The sequence below is a fragment of the Urocampus carinirostris genome, unplaced genomic scaffold (genome assembly GCF_059441175.1).
Source record: "Urocampus carinirostris isolate Australia breed hairy pipefish unplaced genomic scaffold, RoL_Ucar_1.0 HiC_scaffold_22, whole genome shotgun sequence".
Lineage (NCBI taxonomy): Eukaryota > Metazoa > Chordata > Actinopteri > Syngnathiformes > Syngnathidae > Urocampus > Urocampus carinirostris.
Genome location: NW_028283129.1, coordinates 223,472 through 237,117, shown reverse-complemented (window position 1 = coordinate 237,117; position 13,646 = coordinate 223,472). Strand labels below are relative to the sequence as shown.

At 42.9% G+C, this 13,646-nt stretch overlaps 1 pseudogene; it reads left to right on the top strand.

Annotated features, from left to right (window-relative positions):
• Nucleotides 1-1,574: 1,574 nt before the first annotated feature.
• Nucleotides 1,575-6,493, top strand: LOC148345862 (non-selective voltage-gated ion channel VDAC1 pseudogene; annotated as a pseudogene).
• The last annotated feature ends 7,153 nt before the right edge of the window (nucleotides 6,494-13,646 follow it).

The following is a 13,646-nucleotide window of genomic DNA, read 5'->3' as shown; positions in this document are numbered from 1 at the left end:
CTGCGAAACTGAGAACCCAGCTTCATACATCGGCAGGCAGCTCAAACGATTGAAGCAGGAAACAGAGGAAGAAGTGGAGAACAGCCCTATACTTTCGACTCTGTTCCGCAATGCAGTCATCGGAGCCCTGCCAATACGAGTTCAGAGTAAGCTGGAAGATGTCGTAGGGTTAACCTCAATGCCATACAGGAAGTTCCGCGACCATGTTGTCCACGCTATTGAAAAATTCAGAAAGGATCAACAAAGGCAACAGGACTTAGAAAGAGCTGAACAACGGAAACTCACTCAGATGCAGCTCTCTGACCTGCAAAATTAAATTGAAGACTCAAGCACCTGTACTTGACCAACCCTTCCAAACAAGCATGACGGCGCCGCCTATCGTCTATTACCATACCAGAGGCGACACAAGCTGGTACTACCCGTGGTAAAAAAGGACTTTGGAGATCACATGAAAGACTGATTATTGCTCCAGTGTCACTGCTGACTATGTTGATATCAGAAGCGGACAATATAGATCATTGTGCAAGGGGGGAGGTTGTAAAAAAGCTGAAAAAACAAGGTTACTGGTCTCCATATTTACAGGCCACTGTAGACAAAGTGCTCAACCAGTATGAAATCTGTGCAGAGAATAATATCATAAAATGTAGCAGTTCCATCAAAAGATCTAGGTGCGGAAACAGTAATTAAGTTTTTGATCAGAGATGTTATTCCGCGATTTGGTATACCGTCAGAAATGAGCTCAGATAACGGTGCGGCATTTGTTCAAAAGGTTGTGAAGGGCATCCCACAAAAAATTACACATCAAACAACGATTGGGTGCGGTGTATCACCCACAAAGTCAGGGGATGGTGGAAAGAGTAAATGGAACATTAAAATCAAAGATAAACAAGATCTGTGCGAGTACTAAGCTCAACTGGGTGGATGCGCTACCGTTAGCGCTGATGAGTTATCGCATGCAAACTCATCAATGACACATTTAACACCGCATGAAATGCTAACAGGCAGACCAATGCCAGCGCCGGATCTGAGAGGTCCCTATAAGCTTGAGCAACTGCAAACTGAACTGAGAGACCATATGAGACAATTGACGGCTGTCCAGAAGGCCATCTACCTGCAGGTGAAGAGACAAGAGTCCAAGGTCGAACAACCATTCAAGAAGACGGTGGTCCCAGGGGATCTCGTGTACATCAAGGTGTTTCGACGTGAGGGACCATACACCGTCGTGAGGGCAATGCGACCGCAGTCCAGGTCGAGGGCAGCTCAACCTGGTATTATCTGAACCACTGTACCAAGGCTCACGCTGCCACCGTCAATGAGACCAACCAAGATCAATAGGGCAGTAACGTTAAATTAGGAAAACAAGATGTGTATGATAAAGTTGTGTGTGGTAATAAGTTGTCTGATATGGTTGTTACTAGGAGCAGAGCTCGAGAAATCGCAGCGACGGATGGAAATCCCGGGTCCGGAAGTGCAGCCGGAGAATCGAACAGCGGCGCTGCAGTTGCAGACCTTGACGCATCAAAGAGACAGCAGCCTGGTCGAGTGTGACACTACGGCAAATGCAGATAAAACCCCCTTCCCCAACCTCAAATTCCAGCATTGTCAGTCAGATAACATATCTATGTGATTGACTTAAAACACAGTATTCACTTCATATGTCATTCATCTACTCCCTTTCACCGTGACAGTCCGTAATTTCCGGAATGGAAATTGCCCATCCAGATCATGGCCGTACCCCCAACCTACGCTGACCTTGGAAAGTCTGCTCGGTATGTTTTCACTAAGGGATACGGCTTCGGGCTTATCAAGCTGGACTTAAAAACAAAGTCTGAGAATGGACTGGAATTCACCAGCACGGGCTCAGCCAACACGGAGACCAGCAAGGTGGCTGGCTCTCTGGAAACCAAGTACAAGTGGTCTGAGCACGGACTTACCTTCACAGAGAAGTGGAACACTGACAACACGCTGGGCACTGAAATCACGATCGAGGATCAGTTGGCCAAGGGTCTCAAGCTGACATTTAACTCCTCCTTTTCACCAAACACTGGCAAAAAAGGGGGCAAGCTGAAGACTGGCTACAAGTGCGACCACATCAACCTCGGCTGTGACGTCAACTATGACATCAATGGCGCAGCTGTGCACGGCGCTGGCGTGGTGGGCTTCGAGGGCTGGCTGGCCTGCTACCAGGTGACATTTGAGGCCGGCCGCAACCGAATCACCCAAAGCAACTTTGCTGTTGGCTACAAGACGGACGAGTTCCAGCTTCATACCAATAAAAATGATGGCACCGAGTTTGGGGGCTCCATTTACCAAAAGGTGTATAATCAGCTGGAGACGGCCGTCAATCTGGCTTGAACTGCCGGCAACAGCAACACTCGCTTTAGCATCGCCGCTAAGTACCAGATTGACCCAGACGCGTCCTTCTCTGCAAAGGTGAACAACTCCAGTCTCATAGGCCTAGGATAAACTCAGACTCTAAAGCCAGGCATCAAGCTGACGCTGTCCGCCCTCCTCGATGGCAAGAACATCAATGCCGGTGGCCACAAGCTGGGTTTTGGACTTGAGTTCCAGGCGTAAAGGTTTATGTGGAACTTTTCACTGATGCCTCCTCAAGCCCACACCCAGAATTCACATTTAGATGAAAAGTAATGAAGCCCTCACAACGCCTACTCCTTCCAATTCCTCTGTAGATATGTGCATCAGTTTGAGGAATGTCAATCCCCCGACCCAAGAGGTCTGCAGTGCCTCTCACAGTTAAAGGACCACGTTTAAGGGAATATGTTTTGACATTGTTTGATCATTTTCTGACATTGCAAAACAGAATTCTGACCAAACGTTGAATACTCTACATTCCTCCCTTTGTCTTTATCACGGTTATTGGGGGCGTGATCCCACAGACACCTTTGGAAAACTTTGGGCGTTTGCTGAAGATGACACCTGATTGTCGTTGTGTCGGTAGGTGACATTGGGCCTACAGTCCCTTCTTGGTTCCACAAGAAATTATTTTTCTTGAGTCTTGGGTCCTTGGTGGCCTGGATGAGATTGGTCAGGTGGGAGAAGTTGTCACATCATCGTAGGTCCCAAATCATCAGTTACATCGTCATAGTTACCCAAGTATGGATTAGTATGACCCACACCACTTATTTGTCACACAAAATTTCAGGTTTGGGTGCTTTTCCAAAAACAATTTAAAAAAAGCCCATTAAATTAAAAATAAAAATAAAGCAATACTATTGCACTAAGTATGGGCAGAACAATTCAGTGCAGTTTTTCTCAGTCTTTTGACACAAGCTGGTGGTGCGACAAAACAAGAGAAAAAAACGAATTTTGGTTGAGTTTAAGCGAATTCGGTTTGGATTTTGCTTATCTTTACAAATGTTCGCTAAGAAAAAAATGCTTGTTTAGATGCGCACTGCTGATGGCAATGGGAAAATCTGATTCCCCAGTGGGTTTTCAGGGCTTTTTACCCCAAACTACAAATATTATAAAAAGGACATCGGACATAGCAGCCTGAAGCAGGTGTGTCACCAAACACTTTGGGTCATGAGAGATTTGCCAAGTTAGAGTAAAGTCATTGTATACTTACTGGAATATTTTGCCAGCACATTTGTATTATTGGTGACGTCCTCAGCAACAGCAAACCACATTTGTCAGGCATCAGGTGCCCGGAAATATTGTAAGGTCTGGCTGTGTCAACCGAACTTTTCGAACATGGGTTTCGTCTCATGGTCTCATCCTCAAGTTTTGAGGATCTACTCCCCCTTTTTGGCTCTAGGGTTTGGACTCAGAAAAACTGATTATAAACCACCAAGCCACACAGAGAAACACCCATGAAACGTACCCGCGTTATTTAAAGAGAGGGCTCGCTTTCCCGTGCCAACGGCAACCAGACTGACTTGTATGAGTGGAAGGCAACCTTTCTTTTGTACGGGTGGGCGGCTATGTTACGAACTTACCCAGGGACTGGTCTGGTATGCTCTCACGACCTTCAATCGAAACGTTGGGTAGCTTTTAATTTTTTTAATTGGGGAAATGTCGTTGATTTTGCTAATTCTTTATTGGCAAGTTATATATTTGTCGTGTTCATTGTCAGCCTACAAAACGGAATTCTGAGCATTACGTTGAATAATCTACACTGGTAAAATAAATTGTATTTGCTCAGTTTGTGATAAAAACAAAATGAGTTATAAAGTAAGCTTTAAAGACACTCAAGAACTCACACTGATGAAAAACTGTTTTCTTGTTCAGTTTGCAGTCAGATTATCTAGTTAATTAAAAACTCGGGGTCACAAGTGATAGTGAGACCAGCAGTCATCACTCTGCTTGATATGAGCTTACAGTTTGCACTGAATGAACACATTTGTGTACTTTTGACGTCAGTGATATGTATTAGCTTATCCTTTTTTAGGAGGCCAACATGTGTGGAGGAGAGGCCGACGGGAGCCTCGGTCAGATCGGCCCCAACTTTTCCCGGAAACCCCATTCGAGGCACAGCAATTATCATGGCAGGCGAGTCCATGGGCCGAATGGGCGGGAAATACGACAGCACGGCAGGAGGAGAGCCCCCGGGAGGCGGGGCCGTTGCCGACGGCCGACGCGACAGGAGCTCAGTCATCAGAGCTAATTGCTCCTGCTGGCCCTGCTTGTTCTGTAGATTTCGCTGGAACAGCAGTTGAAGGGCGGTGACGTCACTGGACAATTGCCAGACCCCACCCCCTGTCCGGTGCAACTGCTGCAGAGCGTAGGGAGTTTCCAGCTCTCCCCAATCCGCGATTGTGTGAGCGTTCGCTGGGTCCATTTTGTGGTCGGTCCATACTGTCATGAACCAGAACAGGAAACAGGACCCACTCGAGTAACGTTACTTACAGTTTTATTGGGGGGAAAAAGATAGGAGAGCACACTCGATCCGGAGATCGATGGTCGCGGGGAGTAGGTTGCTCAGCCGCAAAAGTGGGACTTCCGTGGCGAGGGAACGGAAAAGTCGAAATCAAAACAGATCGTGGCGGGAGAAAATCAAGCACAAAAACACAGAAAAAACGGAGATTTGCAGACGGACCGACGAAAGTCTACAGACAGGACAGCGTTTAAGTATTGACAGGGAGCCAATCTGTCAACAAGCTTCAGCTGGCGCCCAAGGGCGCGACCAATTGGGCGCCATGGCGACCGTGACAAGAGCTAGCGCCACATGGCGGGGGCCAGTTGGGCGCCATGACAACCATGACAGATTGATTATATGAAATTGATGACTAACAGTATTTCCCACAATATGTCCTCAGTATGTTCCACTATTGTCTTATCTTTTGGACTACTTTTCAAGCATCTCTTGCATGCACATGTAAATATATGTTAGATCTTATGGAGTTGGCCTAATCAAGACAGCCCCTTTACCCAAAATTTGAATATAGAATATCAAGGCTTGATTGAGTTTGCCTTAATGGGCACGTTTGCCGGAGTCAGGATGAAAAAGCCCAGCTATGTCAAGCCTGCTGTAGAAGTTGGGATAAATGCGTATTTACCAAATCCTCAAATAGACCTCCAAGATCTATCTTAGAATCATGGATCAGAAAAGATAAAAGATTAACTTTCATCTTGGTTTCGTCCAATACCCCCCATGGTTTTAAAAATGTTTTTGAATATGATTGTTATTGTATGAATCTGCAATATATGTATTTTATACCTGTATTGAAAGCTTGCCTTTTATGTGGATTTCATTACCTAGAATCACATGTAAGCATATTAGAATTGCAAATTTGTGACAAATATTATTTGACGATAGTTATGTCGATAAGATTGATTTTAAACTGAATGTGCTTTCGCTGTGATTGAACAAGTTGGTTTTGTTTTGTTTTTAAAACTTACCCTTTGTCTAAAGTATCAAAGTGTGAAGTGGGGCACAGGAAAAACTTGAGCTGTTGTTTTGGGGTTTTGATTATTTTTTTGTCTCTATATGACTGCAATTGTATTTTTTAAACAAGATGTCTTTTGTCTTATATTAATTTGGGATTATGTCTTCAAATTTTGATTTTTTTTTTGCAATGTATAACTATTGTGCATGGGCTAAGCAGTGTGATTGCCGCCTTCACATTAGCAAATCCAAACCTTTTATTCACTTTTGTTTACAAAAAATAGTTAGCAATTGTAGCTTTTGTGACCTTTTTGTCTTTGTTCTTAGATTAATCTAAATTTTTGTCATTGCATTTTTTTTGTCTTATTTCAAGAGTTTGTAGTTTGAACTGCTTAAGCGAGTTTAATTATTTGAAACCCTTCCAGCATATATTTGAAACTAATTGTTTCCCACTTAACAATTTCCTGAAGTTTTCAAGATTACTTATTTACAGTTTCAGGGTTAGTGGAACAAAATCTACATTTAAACCTCAATGTCTTTGCTAGACATTTTAATGTATGCACTTTGGCTGGGTATATCCCATGAATTATTCCAAAACTAGGTTTCTTGTACTTTGTTTCTTAATAAATAGCAATTGGGTAACAACCAGCTTTTTTCCCGTCAATCAATAGAACATACTTTTTCGAAAAAGACATGGCATATGGAACTGGCACATTTTCCTTTTTACACACTGATCTGATAAGTCTTTTCCTGTGATAATGATTGTTGGACAAGCACATTTTCCCAAACAGTGATGTCCACAGATGGTTTAAAAAATTGCTGGCATCCTTCACCAATTGAATATTTGAATAACATGCAGATGCCCAGAGGGATTGCTGAAACAACGTATACATAGTCACAAGGTGAAATAGGAAAATTGGATATTTCAATGAATTCTACAATATAGATTTCCATTCCGATCAAATAATTGAGAAGATTTGGAAAACACCAGCAAAAGTCATTGAGAAAGCTGCAAAACCAAGGTCTTGTATCATCCAAACCAAACACGGAACTGTTGCTCGGAAAAAACTTGAGCGCCCACAGAAAATGCCTAAGTCAGCTTTCCTGGGTGCTGAACAAGAGACTATTGGTGGCAGTGATTCTGCTATTGTTGTCAATGACACAACTACTAGTTTCTTATTCTTCTTAGACTTCCTCTTCTTCTTTCTGCTGCTTTCACACATGCTTGAAGGAGGGGAGGCCTTGCTAGCTTAGGCCGCCTGGGTACAATGAGGAAGAAGGCTGAACGCCACAGCCTCATCTCCCCAGCCTGGAACATGGCAAAACCAAACCATGGTTCTCCTTTTCCCTATAATTCGTCTGTGGGATGCAAAAAATATTATACAGAGTTTTCTGAGGAGGGTTTTAATTTCCCGCCATGCGGCTAATCCCCAAGACCTTTTTATTCCTTCCCCTCACGTGCTGCTTTGTCTGACAGAAATAATTTTACAATAAACCGTTTGATTGCTGTGCAAATAACATTTCATTTCTAACATGCTATTAAAAACAGCCCATTCATTTAAATGAGTTGATAATCTTTACGGGTTGATGGAACAGTAATTTCATTATTTCGTCCGAATTTCTTCCCTCACTCATGTTTTCTAATACTGCAAGGGCTTTTGTGTCAACAATGTCTTTTTATTCTTTCGTTTGATTCAGTTATTTGTGTGTCGCTACTATTTTCTTTTTGAAATTATTAATCAATATCCATATCAATGAACTGAAAAATGATTAGTCCAAGCTAAAATTGAAATGTATTTACAGTATTGCTACCTTCATGAAAAAATGCGAAATACAATATGAGGCTAGGTCAATTTAATTTGGGTGGGAATCCTGCTGGCCAAACCGGTAACCACCAAATTACATTCTGAATGAAATAAACATAATATAAGCTATTCCTACAGCTATTAGAGCACCCAATAGGTTTTCAACATGCTAAAACATCTCATCTCATCTCATCAGCCGTACCGCTTATCCTCCTCAGGGTCGCGGGGGGGCTGGAGCCCATCCCAGCTATCTCCGGGCAGTGGGCAGGGGACACCCTGAACTGGTTGCCAGCCAATCGCAGGGCACACAGGGACAGACAACTCATTCACTCATTCACACCTAGGGACAATTTGGACCGGTCAATTCACCTGAAATGGAACGTGGGAGGAAACCGGAGTGCCCGGAGGAAACCCACGCAAGCACGGGGAGAACATACAAACTCCGCACAGAAAGTCTGGAGCCGGATTTGAACCCACGACAGGTTCCCATGACATGAACTGTGCCGCACAAGCGCTAACCACTGCGCCGCCGTGCTGCCCATGCTAAAACATATTGTCTGAAAAGGAAGATTTTTGGTGATTGGTTTGTTTTTCCTTGATAATTTTTTTATTTAACTTAAAGGGACATTCTGTAATAGTTTGTACCTTCTATTGGAACAAAAAACAACTTTCATTTAGTAAAATACATTGGTATGAATACTATTCAAAACTACATGAACCATCATACCAACGTTAAGTTTTCTAAGAAATCATAGGTCGATAAATTCGTATTTATTTTACTTTGTGGCACCCCTGTCTTGTTGACGTGAAAGCGGTTATTTTTTATGAAAGCTGCCTGTGGCAGTTGGCAGATTTGGTTAAACTACCATATAATAAATGTCCAAAAGTCTCCAGCACAGAAGAAATTTGTGACAACATTGCCCTTTTTGAAGTGTCCATCATTACAAGAAGTTTTGGGATACCCTGCCCAAGCTGAAATTTGGAACGCTTGCTGGGGATTTTCTTCTATATATATTTTTGTCTGGAAACAACTACGCCAAGGTAGCACTGCTGTTCAAATACACAAAAATAGGAATGGAAAACAGAATCACCTTTTTCACCATACAAATCACATACTGTGTTGATGCCCTCAAAGAGTTTTCCTACCAACTTGTCCGGCCCCCCTGGGGGGAGTTGTCAAGTCAACCTTTGCTACACATATGGGAAATAAAGCCAACCCTCATGCCCAGTAGCTGCCAGATAATTAAATCAATGTAATTAAAGAGAAACACAGTTCAGTATTCATTTCACATGTTTGACTTTGATCATTTTCTGACATTGCAAGAGGTTAATTTGTGTAAGTTCCACTCTTGCGTGAAAGCAGTGTTTCATCAATGTATTCCAGCTGGAGTAGGGAGAGAGAAAAAGAGGGAGAGGAAGGTGGATGCAAAGGTGGGGGTTGGGACGGGGCTAGCTTGTCTGCCTGAAAGAACAATGGTGTCCCAAAGTAAAGTCTTCTACAGCATGATTTTTTTTTAATTGCCTGAAAGGTACTTTTAACGGCGACGTCTGCGGCACAGTTCTGAGGTCATGGGTTCAAATCCAGCTACCAGCCCTCCTGTGCAGAGTTTGCCTGTTCTCCCCATCCTGGTTCGGGATTCCTCCGGGCACTCTGACTTCCTCCCACATTCCAAAAACATGCACTTGAGCCCAAATTGTCCTTAGATGTGAATGAGTTGTCTGTCTGTGTGTGCCCTCGGACTGGCTGGCAACCATTTCATGGTGTTCCTTGCCCACTACCCGAAGATAGCTGGGATGGGCTCCAGCACACCCGCAACCCTACTGAGGATAAGCGGTGCAGATGATGGATGGAAGGATAGATGCATTATTTTAACAGAAACCCTTCGTATCACCTCCAACCAGACAGTCGGAAAAAGACAGGACAAAACAAAATATGTGGTGGGCATCAATTTTGAATAGAAGTGTGTCTTAAGTCTAGATTTAAAATCTTCCACTGAGGTTGCCGATCTTATCTCTGGAGGCAGAGCATTCCATAGCACCGGGGCCCGGGTGGAGAACGCTCTCGAGCGTGCAGACTTCTTGCTCTCGGAGTCACAAGACCGGCATTTTCTGAGCGGAAGCTCCGTGCAGGAACATGGGGGAAATTAAATCAGAGAGATAAGAGGGTACAACTCCATGCAAACATTTGTATTTTAATAAGAGAACCTTCAAGTCACATCTTAAGTGGACTGGGAGCCAGTGCAAGTTGGCCAATACAGGAGTAATATGCTCAAACTTTTTGTCTTAGTCAAGAGTCTAGCTGCCGCATCCTGAACCAGCTGCAAACTTTTGATGCTTAGACATCGGGAGACCAAAAAGCAATACATTACAGTAATCAAGCCGAGAAGTAATAAACGCATGAATTAAAACCTCTGCATCTGATTGGGACAACATCGAGTGAATCTTCGCAATATTACGGAGGTGGCAGAAAGCTATTCTAGTATTATTTTTAATGTGTGACTGAAACAACAGATTAGGATCAAATATAACACCTATATTTTTGACCGAGCCACTATGGGTGATATTACATTTGTCTAGGTTTAGGGCAGTGTTTGAAAATAACTCACGACAATGAGTTGGACCAATAATCAACATTTCAGTTTTTTCTGGGTTAAGGCGCCAAAAAATAAAGTGACATCCATCTTTGAATCTCAGTAAAGCAAGCCTCCAGATTTTTACAACTTAACTGTCCAGTTGTCTCCAGTAGCATATACAGTTGAGTGTCATCTGCATAGCAATGGAAACTGATATACTTGCGGATAATGTCACCAAGCGGAAGCATATAAATACTAAAAAGAAGGGGGGCAAGTACAGAGCCCTGTGGAACGCCACGGGGACATTAGAGAGTTTAGAGGTCAGATTGCCGTAATTAACACATTGCATCCTGTCTGACAGGTAGGACCTAAACCGCAAGAGTACAGTTCCTGAGATACCAATGCATTCCAGACGAACAAATAATATGTTATGGTCCATACCCGAGGATAGCGATATATTATTAATATTTAAAAACGATGATCTTAAGATCCCAAACAGATCCTTCACCAGTGAAGCTGGAAACTGATCAAGCAGGCAAGTAGTTTGTTTGGCCCTACTGACCATCTGTTCAAGACTATCAAGGGACAAATTATTGAAACTGGAGAATGTTTCTGAACAACTGCCGACACGGTCCTTACCTAACACCTCTGCATCTTTGAGGTAGGACGAGGTTGCAGAGCGTTCGTTTAAGATTTCATTCCTGATGAGTTTAATCTTTTTATTTAAAAATTCCCTAAAGTCATTAGCAGAATAAGTAGAACTATTTGGGTTAAGTTGTTGTCTGGTAAGTTTCGCCATTGAGTCGAACAAAAAATTCGGATTATTTTCATGTTTAACAATAATCTTAGAGAAAAACGATGCTTTAGCTGAGGCAAGAGCGACTTTATATTTTAGCAAGCTGTCACACGAGGCCAGTCGGAAGACCTCCATATTTGTAGTGCGTCATTTTCATTCAAGTTTCCTGCGACCTTGTTTGAGTGACCTGGTTTCTTCGGTAAACCAAGGTGTATGCTTCTTAGGTCGAAATGTATGCCTTAGGGGCGCCACAGAATCAAGAACATTAACCAAAGCAATTTTTAAGTTGTTTGTAAGTGAGTCAACAGACCCAGTGTATGAAAGGAAGGCCGCAGTTACTGTAGGTAATAATTCTTTTAAAGCTAATGCCGTTGCAGGGCGGATATTGCGACTACTAAAGCCTAAATTTCCCTTATCACAGTAAACATTAAACAGCACCTCACACTTAACAAGATAATGATCAGAGATGGCATTAGGATACGGTAACAGTGTATCATTTGAGTCCACTACACCCCGGGTCTAGAGTGTTCCCATCTTTATGAGTGGGCACATTAACTATTTGATTAAAAGCAAATGCATCAATCAGTGACTTAAAAGCAATCGCAAGTGAATTTGATGCGGAGTTTATGTGTACATTAAAATCACCAATAATTACAACATTGTCCGCATAAGTTACTAAGTCTGTTAACAGTTCCGAAAATTAATCCAAAAAATTTTGATTATGGTCCAGGTGGGCGATACACAACAACTACATAAATTGGTGTTGACATCAAGGACCTCGTAACAAGTGCTTCAAACGTTTTAAAAACAGTAGGGGTACCAGGAGTAAATTTCAACTTACCTTCCGATATCAGAGCCGCCACCTTATTTGCATGGTCGTGGCAAGTGTGAACTCACAAAGTTAGGGGCAGAATCCTCATTTAACACTACAAACTTATTTGGTTTTAACCAGATCTCACAAAGGCCAATAAAGTTGAGATTGTGTTCATTAATAAGGTCATTGACAAGTAAAGATTTGGAGGCTAGTGATCTAATATTCAGAAGGCCAAGCTTCAGCACTGTGGACTGAGCTGAACCCTTTCCCGAGTTTTGAACCTTAATGGTAACCTTAGTGGTAACCTCCACAAGATTATACTGCTTGTCTTGTGCCTTGCATGGCGGCAGATGCGGCCCGAATTCCATACCATAGGGATATTGTTGACAGGTGGAGGAGCAGGATGACTAGTGGTAGAAACTAATGTTATTTCTTCTCCCTTCTCACCTAACAAGGGAGAATGAAATGAAATGATTTGCATTCATATAGCGCTTTTCAATGACTTCCCAAAGCGCTTTACAATGTGCTCCACATTTCCCAATAGCGGCCTTGCAGCCATGTAAGGCGCTAACCTGCTTATTGGGGGTATTAGGGGTTCAGTATCTTACCCAAGGACAATTCGACATGTAACACAGACGAGCCGGGATTCGAACTGGGATCCCTTGATCCCAAGACGAGCGCTCTACATCCTGAGCTACTGCCGCCCAGAATCAGAGGTAAGAAGCACAGAAGGAGATGTTATAGAAGAGTACAGATAAGGGTGTGTGGTGCAGATAATTGAACGCTCTAAACTACAAAAACTATGTGAATTGCATGAATCTAGCATAGCGCTAGTTAGCTCCAGCAATACAGACTCCACACCCGTGGTTACAGGTTCACTAATCACCTGTGACCTGGCCTGCACTAGTGTACCCTGTCATGGAAGGCTTAAACAGTACTCTATATTTTTAAAAAGAGTGAGAGCACCTTCCAAGTCAGGGTGAAGGCCGTCGCTCCTCAGAAGGTCAGGTCAGCCCCAGAAAGCAGGCCAGTTATCCACATACCTAAATCCCTGCTGACTACAGAAACTTGCAAGCTAGCCGTTCAGCGAGACTATAAACCTCTCATCATTTTTTTCTGGGTTAAGGCGCAAAAAAAATTGAAATTTGAAGTTGAAGCATGTAAATACTAAAACTCCGCGGAAAGTTGAAATGAGACAATTTTGTTGCACATGTTAGGTTCGAGACTCGTCAGCAATTGTTGTGTTCTCATCAAAAATATAGATGGGGAAAAACGGCATGAAGTTTACATGACTTTACCGCTTGAACAATCTTTAACGGATTCAGCAGTTGATGATCGACCTATACATTGTATCACTACACGCCGTGCGCAGGGTGATAACTACAATATTATTACACAGAAAGTAGTTCCTTTGGAACATAAACAAAAGTCTAGGGTTAGAAGTGGAAGGGGGCCTACGGATCAGATTTTTGGAGTGAAACGTTTTTAGTGAAAGGAAGAGAGGTGTTTTATGCATTTATGGATTAAAAGAAAGCATATGACCGGAAAGATCGGGAAGCTTTGTGGCAAGTGTTTAAGATGTATGGGGTGGCAGGTTGCTGCGCGCTGTGCAAAGTTTGTATGAGGATAGTAGAGCTTGTGTGAAAGTGGGGAGTAAAGTTTTCGAGTGTTTTCCGGTAAGATTGGATTTGAGGCATGGGTGTGTCATGTCACCTTGGCCGTTACTGTATATTTGTATATGATTGGCGTGGTGCATGAGGTGCATGTAAGAGGAGGCATATCAAGTATTGTGGGTGAGTGTGGGTTGCATGTA